We start from the raw sequence: 19,686 nt of genomic DNA, 5'->3' as shown, positions 1-19,686 counted from the left end.
CTGTGGCTGATAACGGCCCATCACCTAGCTCGGCCCAATTTTCACATAAATTACCCTCTCAATTGCCCCTTAATTCCATCTGCACAGCAAGATTGGGATTACCTGTGTATCAGCCGAGCTGAAGTTTTTAAGCCGTTCCAGCCGAGCTAAACAAAACCCTTTAGCCTTTCCAGCCGAGCTAATTTTACTCCAGGCTCTGCTTGTCCGGTCAAAACGTCTCCTCAATCACAGCAACTGAATCGTTTCTCCTTCCTGGGACACGTGGCACGCACTGATTAATTGAGGACGGCTGTCACGCTGTCTTCGTACTTCATGAAGTTTGAACAGTCCCGCCTTTTTTCCCTTTACCTAAAACTAGTCTCATCATTTCAACACACTTTACAACTTCTCTCTCTCAGCCTCCACTGCTTGTTCATTTTCTGAGCTCGTGTTTTGCTGCCTTTTGCTTCCATCTTCAGTTTCCTGCTTCTTCTTCTGGTTAGGATTGCACCTTTACTTTGTTTTCATATGTTGCTTTCTGTGTTCTGTTTTCTGTGTTTTCTGTAAACACGTTTTTCTGTTTTGCTTTGCTTTGTACTTTTATGGAAGAAACTTAACAGTAGAACATATGAGTATATGAAATACCCTGTAGAAAATAGATTTTTGATCCAAAATCATGATGCAACCGAACTAGGGTACTGTTTAAGCTAGGTAAAAGTTTAGTTAGCTTAAAACCGGACTAACACTTCATGCTCACACCAGTAGCTTTGAATAAGTCTAACCACTTCTTGATAGGCCTTAGCCGAGGTAACCCACCGAACTAGGTTTGCTCTTAGCATAATGAGATACCTGAACTCCAACCGATCTATGCCTTTGGGGCTAAACTAGCTTTCTTAGTTTTTTAGATGGAACTCAGAAAGCTGCCCCTAGGCGATCAACCGGTCAAACAGAACTGTTTCCTCGACCGAGATATGTAGACGTTTGCCGTGCCCGAACTAGAAAAGCCCTGCTCAAACCGAGCTACAAATCAGCTTGCAGAAACCGAGTTAGAACCTGTAGCATCCACATAGCCGAAGTAGGGCTCCTATTTTTTGTACTTTTGTTTTGTAGCACGGTCCAACGATCTGTGCTTAACCCCTTTGTTTTCTACTTTGCAGACTTAGGTTGCCCAGGCACTCCTCTGCATGCTCAACCGAGCTACTGAGACAATCTTGTGGACCGAACTTTAATTTATTCATAAATTATACCATAAATGGGGAAGTATAGGTATCTAGTAGACACTCCGGGCGGCTTAGCCGAATTCAGAAAAGACTACAATATCCCTTATGACGTCCACCTGATTTTAGCCGAAAAAGATGTCATTCCTTGGGGCAATGAAGGCTTTGTCCCCTTTACCCTTTTATCCATAATTGAAACCGGACTACGATTTCCAGTCCAACCTTTAATTTGCGAGTTTCTTAGGCAAACTAGACTATGCCCTACCCTACTATCCACCAATTCATACCGCATAATAATGGGAATAGTCGAACTCAACCGGCAAGTCGGTCTCAACCTTGGTTTGGCCGAAATCTTTCACCAATACTCCATTGGTTCGAAGGAAGACGGTTGGGTATACTATCTCAGAATACGCCGCCGTCGTGAGAAAATAATAAAAAACACACCGGATAAAGACTTAAACGACGACGATTTTTTTTGGGTGTCTGGGAATTTTGAGGATCATCAAGCCCAAATTCCTGGCCGACGTATAAACTGGAAAAAAGGAGAACCTGGTAAATTTACTTCGGTTTTCTTGCGTGCTATTTTATATTTCGGTTTGTCAATCTTTAAGCCGAGCTAACAGTTGTCTTTTTTCGCAGATTCTGCCCACCTCCATTCTTTATACAGCTACCCCAATCTAGCGACTTTGCATGCCGCACTACGGTATCCAAAACGTAGTTGGGCTAAGCTGTTAAAGTTCGAGCTGACCTACAGATACAACGGTCGCCGAAAGGCGAGAGTGACCGACTTTCTTCTTGAGGAGACCCCAGAACCGGACCCAACCTTGCCAGAAATCAGACTAATCCCACTAACTGCTGAAGAGGAGATGGCTAAAAAGAACAGAGTAAGGGCGCTTCTAACAGAAACTAACAGACCCGAAGTACCACCACCAAGCCAAACGCAGCCTGCCGTTGTGGCCCTCCCTTCTCAACAGTCTTCTTCATCACGCCTCTCTAAGCGCGCCCGATCTACCCCGACCGAACAACAACTTGTGGATGAGGACAAATCCCTCCCTCCACCAAGTCCTCAACCCATCCTTCAACCGGAGCAATCTGACCGAGCTGACTCCTCCAAATGGGCTCCAACTCTCACCTTTCAAGACCAAAATATCCAGGAGACTGACTCGGTCGTTGCTGAGAAGGATCACTTGATGGCCTTCAATCTAGCCAAGAGTGTTTGCCTTCTGAAAGATATGGAGCACCACAACAAGCAACTAAACACCGAGCTGAAGGCCATCCGGTCTTCAACAAAATCAATGATCCTGGTAAGTGGCTCTCCCTTTTCTTTGTCTAACTTTTTCCCAACTGTCGGTCCGGCTAAAGAGAGTTACTACTCTTTTGCAGGCTATTCAGAAGAACAATATTGCCCATAAGAAAGTGCTTGAGCTCCGCAAAACAACCAGGCATGCTATGGCAGAAGCCGAGGCAAAGACAGCCAAACTTGAGCGTACCAAGAAGCAGATAGCCGAGCTACAGTTCGAGAACGGTCGCTTGACCGGACTTGTTAGCTCGGCTGAAGCTGAAAAACAAAAAATTGCTGTAATGGTGAAAGATAAATACTTGCGCGAGTTGGCCAAACTCGAAGGCAAAAAAGACGCTGAAATAGCCGATCTGAAGAAGAAGATCAGTGATGCCAATGCCCAAGGTTTCAAAGAGGCGGAGGGCCTCTACATTCCGCAGTGCGAGGGGGCGAAGGACTTATTCTTCAAGTGTGGTTGGAGGAGTGCTGTGGAATAGCTCGGCTGTGGGCCTGAAACCGAGGTCTACAATGCTCCACAGTACTTCATTCCAGCCTCACTAGCAGAATATGCTGCTTTGGTCCAAGAACAATTTCTACAGGATTCGGATGATGAAGACGATGAACAAACTGTTACTCCGGTAGTCAACGAGCAAGTCAACGATCAATCAGCTCGGTTGGAGGCAACGGTTGAAGACCTGACTGTTGAGCCATCGACTGATATCGTTCTGCCAGTTGCTACTGAGACGGATCTTCCATCTGCAACCGGCGTTCAAGTTGACATCGATGCCGAAATTGAAGACCTTTTCTCTTGATTTTGTACTGTTCTTTTTTTGTTACTTCTTTACTCTTGTAACCGGGCTATGGCCCCACCTTTGTATTTGCCTTTTTGATGAATGAAGATTTTCTCGAACTCTTACTTCGGCTGATCTGTATGTTTGTACTTGTAATGATTTTTCCATGATCTTTTTACTTCCAACTGTTATCTCGGTTTTAGCTGGTCAATCTAACTAAGCTTACTAGCCAACCACTCTTCAGCCGACATAATTACTTCGGCTGAAGAGTACAAAGAGTTAAAATCCAGCCAACCACTCTTTAGTCATACCATTACTCCGGCTGAAGAGTATAAAGAGTTGGTTTAATCCAGCCAACCACTCTACAGCCATACCCTTACCTCGGCTGAAGAGTATAAACATTTGGTTTAATCCAGCCAACCACTCTTCAATCATACCCTTACTTCAGCTGAAGAGTATAAAGAGTTGGTTTAATCCAGCCAACCACTCTTCAGTCATAGCCTTACTTTGACTGAAGAGTATAAAGACACTCTTCAGCCATATCCTTACTTCGGCTGAAGAGTATAAAGAGTTGGTTTAATCCAGCCAACCACTCTTCAGCCATACCCTTACTTCGGCTAAAGAGTACAAAGAGTTAGATTAATCCAGCCAACCTCTAAGTTGGTTTTTTTAGCCAACTTAGAAATATGTTTGGTTTAATCCGACCAAACGTCCTGCAGCCTAGATCCTTATCCTGGGCTTAGGAAGGGTGTTGGTTTAATCCAGCCAACCTCCAAGTTAGTTTTTTTCCAGCCAACTTAGAATAATGTTTGGTTATTCCGACCAAACGTCCTGCAGCCTGGATCCTTATCGTGGGCTTAGGAAGGGTGTTGGTTTATTCCAGCCAACATCTAAGTTAGTTTTTTCCAGCTAACTTAGAATAAAATGTTTGGTTATTTCGACCAAACGTCCTGCAGCCTGGATCCTTATCCTGGGCTTAGGAAGGGTGTTGGTTTAATCCAGCCAACCTCTAAGTTAGTTTTTCCAGCCAACTTAGAATAATGTTTGCAAGGTACCTAAACTTTACTAAAGCTAACTTTTACAGAGAACAACTCATGCTGAAAAGAATCGATTATTTTATTGAGGAAAAAGAAATTACACATGTTTGAAAAGAAGAAAGTTAAAAATAAAATAACTTGAGATTGGCCGTGTTCCATGGCCTAGGGATTGCTTTGCCATCCTTGTCTTCTAAGTGGTATGCCCCTTTGCCTGCTAACCAAACCACTTTGTAAGGACCTTCCCAGTTTGGCCCTAGCTTGCCATCTCCTGGTATCAAGGTGTTTCCCATCACTTTGCGTAGTACCCAATCTCCGATCTTGAATTGTCTTGGATGCACCATTTTGTTGTATTTCCTGGATAACTCTTGTTGATATGAGGCAATGTGGACTAGTGCTTTTTCTCTTCTTTCTTTGGCGAGGTCGAGCTCAAATGTTATGGCCTCTCCATTTAAGTCGGGATCAAAATTTTCGCTTCGAATTGTGGGGAGGCCAATTTCCAGTGGGATTACTGCTTCCATTCCATAGGCTAAGGAGAATGGTGTTTCTCCTGTTGATCGTCGCGGTGTGGTGCCGTAAGCCCATAACACATGAGGAAGTTCTTCGGCCCATTTGCCTTTGGCTTTCTCTCATATTTTCTTTAACCCATCCAAGACTACTTTGTTTGAAGCTTCTGCCTGTCCATTTGCTTGGGGATATGCCGGTGTAGAATTATAGAACTCTATTTTGTATTCTTCACAAAAGCCTCTGAAGATTCTGCCGTCGAACTGAGTTCCATTGTCTGAGATAAGGGCTTTTGGTATGCCAAACCGAGTGATGATGTTTTGCCAGACGAATTTCTTCACATCTCTTTCCTTGATTGATGCCAATGCTTCTGCTTCCACCCACTTTGTGAAGTAGTCTGTTGCTGCGAGAAAGAACTTTCTGTTGCCGGGTGCTATTAGAAGTGGTCCTACTATGTCCAAGCCCCACATTGCGAAAGGCCATGGGCTAGTTAATGGTAGGAGTTCTCTTGCTGGTTGATGTATTTGGTGTGCGAATTTTTGGCATTTCTCACACTTCTTCACATATTTCTCTGAGTCTGCCTGCATGTATAGCCACCAGTATCCTTGTGAAATGGCCCTGTAAGCTAGCGATCTTCCTCCTTGATGGCTTCCGCACACCCCTTCGTGTATCTCGTACAAGAATGCTTCCACTTTGCTGGGGTGGACACACTTTAGATAGGGTCTTGAGAACGACTTTTTGTATAATGCCAAAGATGGGGAGAGCCAAAATCGCTGTGACTTTGCTCTAATTTTGTTGGCTTCTTTCTTTTCTTCCAGTAGGATGCCGTCTTTCAAGAATAGTATGATGGGATCCATCCATGAGGGGCCTAGTTCTGTGCAACATACCTCTTCTACTTCGGGGTCCTCAATGCTTGGTCTAGGGAGGTAGTCGATTAGTAGTGGATGAGGGATGGAGGTGTCTGCCATTGAGGCGAAGCCAGCTAGTTCGTCTGCTCTGCTGTTCTCCTCCCTGCCTATCTATTCTATCCTTACTACTTCAAATTTCTTGATTTCTGTTCTGACCAATTCCTGGTACTTGGCCATCCTATCATCGTTTGTTTCATAGTCGCCAGAAATTTGGTTTACTACCAACTGTGAGTCGCTGTACACCATTAATTCGGTGGCCTTCATGTGGTATGCTGATTTGAGTCCTGCTAGAAGTGTTTCATATTCCGTTTCGTTGTTTGATGCTGGGAAGCCAAGGTTGATTGCTTGCTCTACAACCAGGTCGTCTGGTGAGATGAGGACTATGCCAAGTCCTGCACCATGCCGGTTGGATGCTCCATCCACAAAGAGCTTCCACATCTCACCAACGAACAATTTCCAGCAAGTGGAGTGGTCAGATGATGTCGTGGGGTCAAGAATGTTGCTGGTGTTTTCTTCAAGGTCTGTGCTTGTCGTTTGCCCCTCGCTATCTGATTGAACCAAGTCTTTATTTGTTGGTGAGTCTTGGTTTGCTGAAGCTTGGTTTGTTTCTTCCTTGCTGTCTTTAGTCTGGTCTACCTTGGAGTCTGATTGACTACCTTCTACTAGGGATTGCGCTATTCCGGCGTCATCTTCCATCCATAGTTCGGTTGTGTCAGTTAGGTCGACTGGGCAGATATGATGACTTCCAGGAGTAAACTCTGCGACGAAGTCTGCCAAAGATTGGGCCTTTACTGTGGTCCTGGGTTGGAACTTGATGTCGAATTGTCCCAACTCTACTGCCCACTTCAAAATTCGCTCAGAAAAGTTCGCCCTCTCAAACAAAGCTTTTAGTGGAAAAGCTGTGAGGACAACTATGGTGTGGGCGTAAAAGTAGTGTGCCAATTTCCTGGAGGCCATCATTAGGGCCAATGCAAGTTTTTCCAATGGCAAGTACCTTGTTTCGGCTCCTAGCAATGTCTTGCTGACATAATAGATGGGCAGATGTTGAATTCCTTCCGCACGAACCAACACTGCGCTAATTGCGTGCTGTGAGACTGCAAGGTATAGGAAGAGTTCTTCTCCTGGTATTGGGGTGACCAGCAATGGTGGGGAGGACATGTATTCTTTCAGGCTTTCCAGTGCTTGGTCGCATTCTTCGTCCCATTCGAACTTGGCTTTTAAAGCTTGAAAGAATGGTCGTAGTCTGTCTGACGATCGGCTGATGAATCGATTGAGTGCAGCCGCCATGCCGATGAGATGCTGTACTTCTTTTACTGAGTTTGGTCTCTCCAACTCCTGAATTGCTTTGATCTGGGAGGGGTCCGCTTCTATACCCCGGTTGGTCACAAGGAAGCCTAAGAATTTGCCAGATCCTACACCGAATGCACACTTAGATGCGTTGAGGCGCAACTTGTGCTTCTTCAGGATATCAAACATTTCTCCTAGGTCCTTTAGATGGTCATTTTCATCCTTGCTTTTGACCACCATGTCGTCGATGTAAGCCTCCATCATTCTTCCTAACAATGGTTCAAACATCTTGATTACCATTCGTTGGAATGTTGCCCCTGCGTTCTTCAGGCCAAAGGACATGACCTTGTAACAGTATAGTCCTCTCGGAGTTGTAAAGGATGTGACCTCCTGGTCTGGTTCATGCATGGCGATTTGGTGGTAGCCTCTGTATGCGTCCAGAAAGCTAAGTCAGTTGTGCCCCGCCGTTAGGTCTACCAGTTGATCTATCCGTGGCAGAGGAAAGCTATCTTTTGGGCACGCCTTGTTGACTGTTTTGTAGTCGACGCAGACACGCCATTTGCCATTCTTTTTTGGCACTATGACCGTGTTGGAGATCCATTTTGGGTAGTGCACCTCTCTAATTGCTCCTGCCTCCAGCAGGTTACCTACTTCTTCTGCCACTATTTCGGCATGGTGAAGTGCCGATCTACGAGTGCGCTGAATGACTGGTCTGGCGGATGGGTGGACATTGAGTTGGTGACAGATGAAGTTTGGATCAATGCCTGGCATGTCGTAGGGTGTCCAGGCGAACACTTTGATGTTTAAGGTTAAGAATTCCAAGACCTCTAATCTCTCAGTGTTGGACAACGACGAACCAAGCAAAAAAAACTTATCCGGGTTCTTTTCATCTATTTTTACCTCTACCAAGTCCTCCACTACTTTCTGATCCGCTGCTTTGCCGACATCTGCAAATAGCTCATTACTCTCAGGTTCTTCCACCGAATGAACGTATCCTTTGGCAGCGAGGCTGCCATTCACCGTGACGAAGCATTGCTTCGACATGATCTGATCTCCATAAACTTCTTCAATTACTCCGGTGTCATTGGGAAACCGCATCACTTGGTGGTAGGATGACGCCACCGATCGCATGGCATGCAGCCATGTTCTGCCCAAGATGATGTTGTAAGTGGAGGGGACCTTCAATACCCAGAACTCCACTTGTTTCGTCACGCTTCCTGCTCTAACTGGAAGAATTATTTTGCCGACGGGCTATTCTGGCATAGAGTTGAATCCAATTAGGGGTGATACAGCAGGCGCCAAGTCTTTGTCTTGTAGCTTCAGTTGTTTAAATGTTTCGTAGTACATGATTTCACATGAACTACCCTGGTCAATCAGAATCCGCTTGACGTCAAAATCCTTGACTCGGAGAGTGACGACCAGGGCATCATTGTGAGGGCAATATATCCGTTCTAAGTCTTTATCTGAAAAAGACATGACGTTTGTTGCCTCTATCTTCCCCTTCTTGGTGGCAGGTTGGGCACTTAGCACCTCTCTTAAGTGTTCAGCCTTTTTGATTGATCCTCTGAGCTCGCGTCGACTGGCATCCCGTTGGGGTTATTGTGATCCTGGGGGGCTGGTTGCGTCTCTCCTTCAATGTACTTATCCAAGTGGCCTGCTGCCACCAACTCCTCCAGGTGTTGTCTTAATGGTGTGCAATTCTCAGTGCGGTGTCCCTTTTCTTTATGGAAGGTGCACCGTGATCTTTCGTCATAGTCCTTCTGCGCTTCCCCTAGTTTGGCTGGCCACTTAACGAAAGGCTCATCTCTTATTTCGCTCAGAATCCGATATATCGGTCTCTTGAACACCGTGGTTATGGCAGTGCGGATTCTCAACCATCTTTTATCCGAGTCTTCTCCGTTATCTCGTCTGCCACGTCCGTTTCTGTTACTTTGATCTACCGTGTTGACCTTTGCTGAGGTCTTCTTTTCTGGTACTGTGGTTGCCCCAGATTTTGCTTTGGCACGTGCGCCTATCCTCTTCTACCCTGATGTGCTGGTGCACTCTTTCCATCAAGGCTTCCATGATGAGGGGCGGCGTCATGGTGATTGACTCCCATAGTCTGTTCCCGACTGGAAGGCCTCTTTTATATTGTGCAATGGCGAGATTGGTGGGGCAGTCCCCAATCTGATTGAATGTCTCCCAGTAGCGACTATTGTAAGATCTTAGGGTCTCTTTATTGCCCATGTCGATGGAGAGTAGCTGGTCGATCTCCACTGGGGTTTTGGTGTTTGTTCGGAACCTTGTTACGAAGGCCTCTGCCAATTGCACCCAAGAGGCTATGCTGCCCTCTAGAAGTTTCTCGAACCAAGTCAAGCCTAGGTCGCCAAGGCTAGATGGGAAGAGTATGCACATTAAGGCCCCGTTTCGCCTATATACAGCCATGACCTGGCGAAAGTGGCTCAAGTGTGAGTAGGGGTCCGTCTTCCCTTCATATGTAGTGAATTTTGGCTGAAGGAAGCCCGATGGTAGGGGCGCATTTTCAATCGTTGGAACAAACGGCGAAGTCTGCAGCCTTGCCAATGCTTTGTCTGTTGGTTCGTAGGCAGGGTGCGGTATTGGCATTCCAACCTCGACGCTTCCATCAGTCCGAGGAGCCAATCGCTGTAAGGCAGAAACTCTGTGTGGATCCCGTGCCCTGGCATCCTCCTTGCATCATGCTTTTTCTTCGAGCACGGTTCGTAAGTCGGATGATCTGGGTAACTCCGTCTGTCTAGATCTGGCTTGGTGCGTATGTGAGGGCCAATACGTGCTTCCTTCAGTGTATGATCTTTCAGATCTCGTCCTCTCAGACCTAGAGTGACAAGTTCTGGAAGACCAGGATTGAGTATCGCCTGTCCTGGGGCTTCTACTCTCTCCTTGCGAGGGTGTGGTATTCCTACTACGATTTTCTGAGTAGCGAGGGGGCGTCTTGTTTTTGTGCCCCTCTCCTGTCGCCACTTCTTTTCTCTTCATCTGGCGCTTTAAGGCCTCCATGTCCGCTGCCATCTTCCTTATTAATTCATCTTGCTCCTTCACGCGGTTTTCCAGAGCTTGAGGATCAATTCTCCGTCTTTGCTTGTCAGGACTTTGCGAGCGAGATTGACGAGGGCTGTGAGTCCGTCTTCCCCTAGTATCTCTCCTGGGGTTATGTCGTTGGGGCTCCAAATCTGCCATGGGAGGGATAGAAGGTAATCCTTCACGCCTTGCTCCCCCATCTGGAGTTTGCCCATCGATGGCGAAATGTGGCAATTCTTCAATGTGCGCCATTGTTTGTAAAGAGGAGAAGCTTTTAGTCAAGAGGTTTTGTTCTGTCTGTAATTCCCACAGACGGCGCCAATTGTACGGAAAAGAAATAAACCTTCTCGTATAATCCTGTTGACCAAGTCTACTCTCCTCCGTACGTCGTCGCTTTATCACCTAAAAACACAAACGTGAGCTAACCGGCGGGTGTGTGCCGGAAACCTCTCCGATGCCTAAGTCAGTAAACTTGACAAATAGACAAAAGCTCTATGTATTCAGAAAGCAAAGTTGTGTGTTACCTCTCCAAAGGTGATGTTTGTGAGCTTTTATAGGTTTCGTGTGGCACAATCCTAGTAGGACTTCTATTCCTCCATGCAGAGTCCTCCTAGGATTCATACTCCTGTAGGATAATGCTTATCCTTTAATACCCCCATCACTGCTTAAACCAAGTGAGATGGTTTTATTATGGCCGAACACCAATATGACCGAAGCAAATATGTTTACGTTCAGTCGAAGAGTAAGCTGAACTAACTCTTCCTTTTATTGCTCTTACGGCGGCTCCTCATGCACAACCCATGGAGCGGTCAGACCGAACTAATATTTCGAGACCGGTGTAACTTTAAGACCGGTCTAATTCCAAGGAACCTTTAGACCGGTCTAACTTCGATCTTCTACTGGACCGGTCCAGTTTCACGTCCTTAGGACCGGACTAACTCCAAAATATCGCACGACCGGAGTATCTTATATGGCCATTTCACTTCGGCCCTTTATACTGTGGCTCATAACGGCCCATCACCTAGCTCGGCCCAATTTTCACATAAATTACACTCTCAAATAATATTAAATAAAGTTTTGAAATTACTAAATAATTACCTTATGATCATGGTTTTTCTACCAAACTAGATGTTAGGATTGAAATTTCAACACTTCTTTAAAAAATAAAAAGCAAAAGTAGCATTATATAAATGAATGTAAATCATCATGATGGTTTACACGAATCTACATTACTTGTTACCTCTTTTCTCTTCTCTATCCTATTGGATCTTATTTGATTCTTATGATGATTTTTTGTGACATGAATAATTTTATAAATTAACAAAATTTAAAGAGACAAAAAAGAAACATGTGATATTTGTTTCGTTTACCCATCAAGTGATATGAAATTAAGCTTAAGAGGTTGTTTGGGAGACTAATAAAATAAAATAAAATAAAATCAAAAATCAAAAAATCATTAAAAAAGTTTAAAAAATCATATAAAAAAGTTAAAGATTCATTTCTTTCTTTTTGTACTTCTTTTTTTAAAAATTCAAAAAATTATTCTTAAACACTTTATTTTTTTCACCTCATAATTTAACAAAATTACTAAAAACCCATTTCCTTAACAAGCCCTAAGTATAAATGCATATATTTATTTTTTTCTACTCCGATAAGAGCATCTCAAACTTTTACTTAGATTTTCCATCAAATTTAAATTTGTTAAAATACGCACACTCTTGTTGCTCCAACCATGGCATCAAACCCATATCAAATGAAAGGAAAGTAAAAAATTTCATCAAATTGAGGGAGGCTTCATCGTTTATCAAATTTTTACAGATAGCCGTTACTTTTGCAAAGACTTCACCATACACCGGATGACCGATTGATTGTCCTCCCGATCAACTGATTGTTTGATGAAAATTTACATAAGTCGGGCGACCTCTTGGTCAACCAGTTGTTTGATAAAAATTAAAAAATTAGCATTGGAACACATAGTATCAATGAAACTTTTCATTAATTTTTTATTCAAATTTAATATTAATTTTTTTTTTGAGTAAGCGTTAGAGATACTCTAATAGCTGTCTAATTGTCTAGCACATGATCTAGGTGCCCATTATGAAAATTATTCAAATTATTAGGATAATTATTCAAATTATGGAAATTATTCAAATTATTCATATTGTAAATAATTCAAATAATTCAAATTATGGAAATTAGGAGAGACTCCGTGAATCACTCCTCCCTTCATATTGTAAATAATTCAAATCATGTAAAATATTAAATTATTAGGATAATTATTCAAATTATGGAAATTATTCAAATTATTCATATTGTAAATTATTCAAATTATTCAAATATTATTCAAATTATTCATATTGTAAATCATTCAAATTATGGAAATTATGGAAATAAGCATATAAGGATATATTGCCTTTTGGAAATTAGGAAGGAAAGAAGGAGTGAAACTTCGATAGATGAGAGGGAAAGCGTGTTCGAAGAAAATAAGGAATGTAAGAAACATACTATTTACTACGGATGAGAGAGAGGGAGAGAGTATATTCATGTTCAAATGTGTCTCTCGCACTCAACCATCACTGTTTGAAAAAAAAAATCTCCCATGCCTTCATTGATCCCTTGTCCCCTCTGTCTATCCATATATATTAATCACTTTTAGTTCAGCCATTCCACAGTCTCTCTCTCTCTCTCTCTCTCTCTCTCTCTCTCTCTCTCTCTGTCACAACAGCTTTTGCAGCCATTCACACAGTCTCTCTATCTCTCTCTCTCACGATAGTTTTCGCAGCCATTCATACAGTCTCCCTCTCTCTCTCTCTCTCTCTCTCTCTCTCTCTCTTTGTGTGTGTGTGTATGTACGTGTGTGTGTGTGTGTGTGTGTGTCTCAAAATGACAGAGTCCCAAAATAAGGTTTTTTCCGCCTTTTGGTATTCCGACATCCTCCGCCGCCTCTTTTGCACCGACAGCAGAAAGGAAGATCAAAAGGAAAAATGTTAGAGTTATGATTTTTGATCTTCATCATTTTGATCTTCACAGTTTGAGTCCTCATCAACCAATGTCTGCGTCTTTGGTGTTCACAACTGAAGCCATGAAGTTGTTGGAGGAAGAGCAGTTTCTTCAGTTGAATAAGTAAATTCAGTAATTTTCTCTATATTTCTCTCTCCCCCCTTCTTCTTTTTCTCTCTCTAATCTTTGTGTCAGTGAATTTCTACAGGAAAGAAAAGGACCCGTTGAAACCGAAACAACCCATGTCTGCGTTTTTCATGTTCAGAAATGAGCGAAGAGCAGAGAGCAAGAGTGGCTGGGAGGTAATTGAAAAATGGAATAACATGACAGAGAAACAGATGAAGCCTTATGAAAAGGTTCAATTAACTCTGTCTTTCTCTATCAATCTCTCTCTCTCTCTTATTGTCTCTGCAACATCAATTTCATATTTTGGGAACTTGCAGATTGCAAAAGAAAACATGGAAAATTATTTGGAAGAAATGCAATTACCATATAAAATTGTCTATATTTTTTTTTATCGTCATATGACATTGTCTATATGATAATTAATCTCGACAAATGAGAAATATCACAACACAGTCATCATTTGTCTTTTAATTATCTAACAATGGTATAAATCTCCACATTTCAGTCTTACAATATTTTACTACATGATTAATTTAGAATATCACATAATTAATATTACATAATGTTTTGAAATTACTAAATAATTACCCTATGATCGTCGTTTATCTACCAAAGTAGATGTTAGGATTGAAATTTCAACACTTCTTTAAAAAATAAAAAGAAAAAGTAGGATTATATAAATGAATGTAAATCATCATGATAGTTTACACGAATCTACATTACTTGTTACCTCTTTTCTCTTCTCTATCCTATTGGATCTTATTTGATTCTTATGATGATTTTTGTGACATGAATAATTTTATAAATTAACAAAATTTAAACAGACAAAAAAGAAACATGTGATATTTGTTTTGTTTACCCATCAAGTGATATGAAATTAAGCTTAAGAGGTTGTTTGGGAGACTGATAAAATAAAATAAAATCAAAAATCAAAAAATCATTAAAAAAGTTTAAAAAAATCATATAAAAAAGTTAAAGAATCATTTCTTTCTTTTTGTACTTCTTGTTTTTAAAAATTCAAAAAATTATTCTTAAACACTTTATTTTTTTCACCTCATGATTTAGCAAAATTACTAAAAAACCATTTCCTTAACAATCCCTAAGTATAAATGCATATATTTATTTTTTTCTACTCCGATAAGAGGGTCTCAAACTTTTACTTAGATTTTCCATCTAATTTAAATTTGTGAAAATACGCACACTTTTGTTGTTTCAACCATGGCATCAAACCCATATCAAATGAAAGGAAAATAAAAAATTTCACCAAATTGAGGGAGGCTTCGTCGTTTATCAAATTTTTACAGATAGCCGTTATTTTTGCAGAGACTTCACCATACACCAGATGGCCGATTGATTGTCCTCCCAATCAACTGATTGTTTGATGAAAATTTTCGTAAGTCGGACGACCTCTTGGTCAACCGGTTGTTTGATAAAAATTAAAAATTAGGATTGGAACACATGGTATCATATGAAACTTTTCATTAATTTTTTATTCAAATTTAATATTTTTTTTTTTTGAGAAAGCGTTAGAGATACTCTAATAGCTGTCTAATTGCCTAGCACATGATCTGGTTGCCCATTATGAAAATTATTCAACTTATTAGGATAATTATTCAAATTATGGAAATTATTCAAATTATTCCTATTGTAAATAATTCAAATTAATCAAATTATGGAAATGAGGATAGACTCCGCGAATCACTCCTCCCTCCATATTGTAAATAATTCAAATTATGAAAAGTATTCAAATTATTAGGATAATTATTCAAATTATTCAAATTATTCATACTGTAAATTATTCAAATTATTCATATTGTAAATTATTCAAATTATTCAAATATTATTCAAATTATTCATGTTGTAAATAATTCAAATTATGGAAATTATGGAAATAAGCATATAAGGATATATTGCAGTTTGGAAATTAGGAAGGAAGGAAGGAATGAAACTTCCATAGAAGAGAGGAAAAGCGTGTTCGAAGAAAATAAGGAATGTAAGAAGCATACTATTTACTACTGATGAGAGAGAGGGAGAGAGTATATTCATGTTCAAATGTGTCTCTCGCACTCAGCCATCACTGTTTGAAAAAAAAATCTCCCTTGCTATCGTTGATCCCTTGTCGGCTCTGTCTATCCATATATATTAATCACTTTTAGTTCAGCCATTCCACACAGTCTCTCTCTCTCTCTCTCTCTCTCTCTCTCACGACAGTTTTTGCAGTCATTCACACAGTCTCTCTATCTCTCTCTCACGATAGTTTTCGCAGCCATTCACACAGTCTCTGTGTGTGTGTGTGTGTGTGTGTGTGTGTGTGTCTCAAAATGACAGAGTCACAAAATAAGGTTTTTTCCACCTTTTGGTACTCCGACATCCTCCGCCGCCTCTTCTGCATCGACAGCAGCAAGGAAGATCTGAAGGAAAAAAGTTAGAGTTATGATTTTTGATCTTCATCATTCTGATCTTCACAGTTTGAGTCCTCATCAACCAATGTCTGCATCTTTGGCATTCACAACTGAAGCCATTAAGTTGTTAGAGAAAGAGCATTTTCTTCTGTTGAATAAGTAAATTCAGTAATTTTCTCTATATTTCTCTCTCCCCCCCTTCTTCTTCTTCTCTCTCTAATCCTTGCCTCATTGAATTTCTACAGGAACGAAAAGGACCCGTTGAAACCGAAGCAACCCATGTCTGTGTTTTTCATGTTCAGAAATGAGCGAAGAGCGGAGAGCAAGAGTGGCTGGAAGGTAATTGAAAAATGGAATAACATGACAGATAAACAGAAGAAGCCTTATGAAAAGGTTCAATAAACTATGTCTTTCTCTATCAATCTCTCTCTCTCTCTTATTGTCTCTGCAACATCAATTTCATATTTTGGGAACTTGCAGATTGCAAAAGAAAACATGGAAAAGTATTTGGAAGAAATAGAATTACCATATAAAATTGTCTATATTTTTTTTATCGTCAATATGACATTGTTTATATGATAATTAATCTCGACAAATAAGAAAAATCGCAACACAAAGTCATCATTTGTCTTTTAATTATCTAATAATAGTATAAATCTCCACATTTCAGTCATACAATATTTTACTACATGATTAATTTAGAGTATCACATAAATAATATTACATAATGTTTTAAAATTACTAAATAATTACCCTATGATCATGGTTTTTCTGCCAAACTAGATGTTAGGATTGAAATTTCAACACTTCTTTAAAAAATAGAAAGAAAAAGTAGCATTATATAAATGAATGTAAATCATCATGATGGTTTACACGAATCTACATTACTTCTTACCTCTTTTCTCTTCTCTATCCTATTGGATCTTATGTGATTCTTATGATGATTTTTGTGACATGAATAATTTTATAAATTAACAAAATTTAAACAGACAAAAAAGAAACATGTGATATTTGTTTCGTTTACCCATCAAGTGATATGAAATTAAGCTTAAGAGGTTGTTTGGGAGACTGATAAAATAAAATAAAATCAAAAATCAAAAAATCATTAAAAAAGTTTTAAAAAATCCTATAAAAAAGTTAAAGATTCATTTCTTTGTTTTTGTACTTCTTTTTTTAAAAATTCAAAAAATTATTCTTAAACACTTTATTTTTTTCACCTCATAATTTAACAAATGTAACGCCCTCAAAAAAATATAACATTAAACCCAGCAATATAGACATGCATTGATATATATAAAAGCTCCACATTCTTCTATTCATCAGAGTTCCATTACCAAAAATATTACATGTTAACGACAAAAGCAAATGCCCTAAAGGCTTACAGCTTTCCAAGTTAACACTTGGTTACAACAAAAAAAAAGTGCTAACTCATTTACACATTAAGCCCTTGGCTTGAATATACATGTAATACATCAAAGGAACTAAACAACAAAAGACTGTCCGTCTCTAGCCTCCCAAGCTACGTCCTTGGAGGTGGCATGCTACCTGTACCTGAAAATGATATTCCCATATAGGGTGAGCCACAGCCCAATAGAAATACACTAAACCAAATATGAACAATGACTAAAAGATTAATAGTTGATAGATGGTCAACACTGATACTTTCCCTTATCACACTTTACGGTTTCATGACATACAAGTCCATGTTACAATCCATTTTTCAATTCTTTTCAATTCTCAATTTATAACCATGGCTCAGAACCTAGCCAAACAACTTATATGAGACAGTAACTCATATTAAACTTCTTCCCAATTCATATTAGATAAGCGTGCTAGCTGTATCAACACATCAACAGATAAGCATACAAGCTATATCATCACTTCCATAGATATGCATAAGAGCACTATCACACTTCCAAAGACAAGCATATGAGCTATGTCAATACATTACTAGATAAGCATATGAGCTCTATCTATGGAGTCCATCGCCTATCTTCTCCCAACAACATCCGGTTTAGAGGTCCATCCCCTTTCATCCCCTAAACCGTGGAGTACATCCCCTATCTCCTCCAACACGACACAATGCATATAAACAATAATTATACACATCATCACACAACACATAAATTTAATGTATTTTTTCAACCGTCATACTCAATGACACATTCCAATGATTAGTTTCAGTTTGCCTAATCATCATGCATTGTCTACAACAATCAAGACTATCCTCCACCGATAGCCCAAAGTAGTTATTTCTATACAGAAAATAAATGCAACAATGGATATATAATCAACATTTCAACTAGGTGAGCGGTAAATGGCCCAACCACACCCTTTAATCACATACCTTTCCAAATCAATTCCTCATTTCTCGTAATTAATTATACGAATTAATTAACCAATGTAATTAGGGCATAATCCATAATTAACATTACAACCCTCAGGTTCCATTTTCATTAATGTTTTAACATTAATTTCACCTTTCCATGCCAAACATGCATCTAGGTTTTATATAGTTAAAACCCCAACTTTTGTAAATTTGCACAAAAGCCCCAAACTTTCACAAAATTACCAAACCAACCCCAACATCTCAAAATACTAAAATTTAAAGACAAAGCCCATAGTGAGGAGTAAGTTATCCCTACCTCAAAAGATGACCCCCAACCAAGAAGGTGAAGAAAACGAAAATGCTCAAAACCACGAATTTCTCGGATCAAAAGATAGCCCTTGACGATCAACAACTTTTTTGTAAAGGCCAAAGGTGAGAAAATCACTCCTACTAGATCAATACCTAGAGAGAAGTCAAGGTTTTAGAGAGAGGATCTCTCAAAATGGGTTTTAGAAAAAGTAGGAGAGAGAAAGGAAAGTAAAAAGTGATTTAAAATCACCCAGCGGATAACTCATATACGCATGACCCGCTCGAGCGGATAACACAACGCTCGAGCTCCAAGAACAAAAATCTGGACACGCTCGAGCGCATTAAGGCCCGCTCGAGGGCCAAGACACAAGAATAAAGCACTTCCGCTCGAGCGCGAAAACCAGTCCGCTCGAGCATAGATTTCTTCCTCCCAGAACTCATACCCAGAAAGTACTACCCGCTCGAGCGCCACCAAACCCGCTCGAGCGTAAACAAACCTGCTCGAGCGTAAAAATCACATCTGCAGAAGTTTTACAGGAACACGAAATACTGGAGGTGTGCAATCCCTGCTCGAGCGCAAGAAGACCCGCTCGAGCAGATCGCCTAAAAACTGGACAACAAGGAATTGAAACCAAGGCCTAATCAACCTGTAACAACCCTGCTCAAAACATCCTAAAACTCAATCAAGTGAAATTAAAGGACGGAAACAAGATAGATACCACTACCAACTTCACGGAACCGAGTCCGGAATACAACAGAACAGTAAAGTGACAACCGGGGTCGCCATAACCTCTCCCCCTTAAAGAATTTCGTCCCCGAAATTAAACACAAGTTTTTCAAAAACAGGTTTTCTCCATTCTCAACAATATTACGACATAATATTAAGCATTTCGACCCATTACCGGTCAATTCCATCTCTTTTCAAGAGGCATTTCACAACATACATGGTTCGCAGTTCATATCATAATCAATATACATGATACAACTCCAATTCTACAATATAGCCAACATGCAATATCATAATCAACTCCCATATCAAGGTAAGTTCTACAACATACTTCTATTAAACCAAAACATTACCAATGTTTTACAACTCAAGATATATATAAAGCTCTTAAGTCCAACAACATTACAAAATTTAAATACAAGATTACTCATCAATATACAAGTCCGGATATTTCTCGCGGACCTCCAACTCACGTTCCCAAGTGTCTTCCTCCACTCCGTGATGTTTCCACAAAACCTTTACCAAAGGGATGGTCTTGCCACGCAAGACTTGATCCCGCATATCCAAGAGTCGCACCGGTCTCTCCTCATACAAGACATCCTCATCTACCTCTAAATCGGTCCAATCTAACACATGCGATGGATCCGGCTCATACTTCCGAAGCATGCTCACATGAAACACGTCATGAACTCCAGACAACTGTGGCGGCAACGCTAAACGATAAGCAACCTCGCCAATCCTCTCAAGGATCTCAAAAG

This window comes from Camellia sinensis, chromosome 3, assembly GCF_055761805.1.
Source record: "Camellia sinensis isolate YWXY chromosome 3, ASM5576180v1, whole genome shotgun sequence".
Classification (NCBI taxonomy): Eukaryota; Viridiplantae; Streptophyta; class Magnoliopsida; order Ericales; family Theaceae; genus Camellia; species Camellia sinensis.
Note: the sequence above shows the minus strand (reverse complement) of the source record.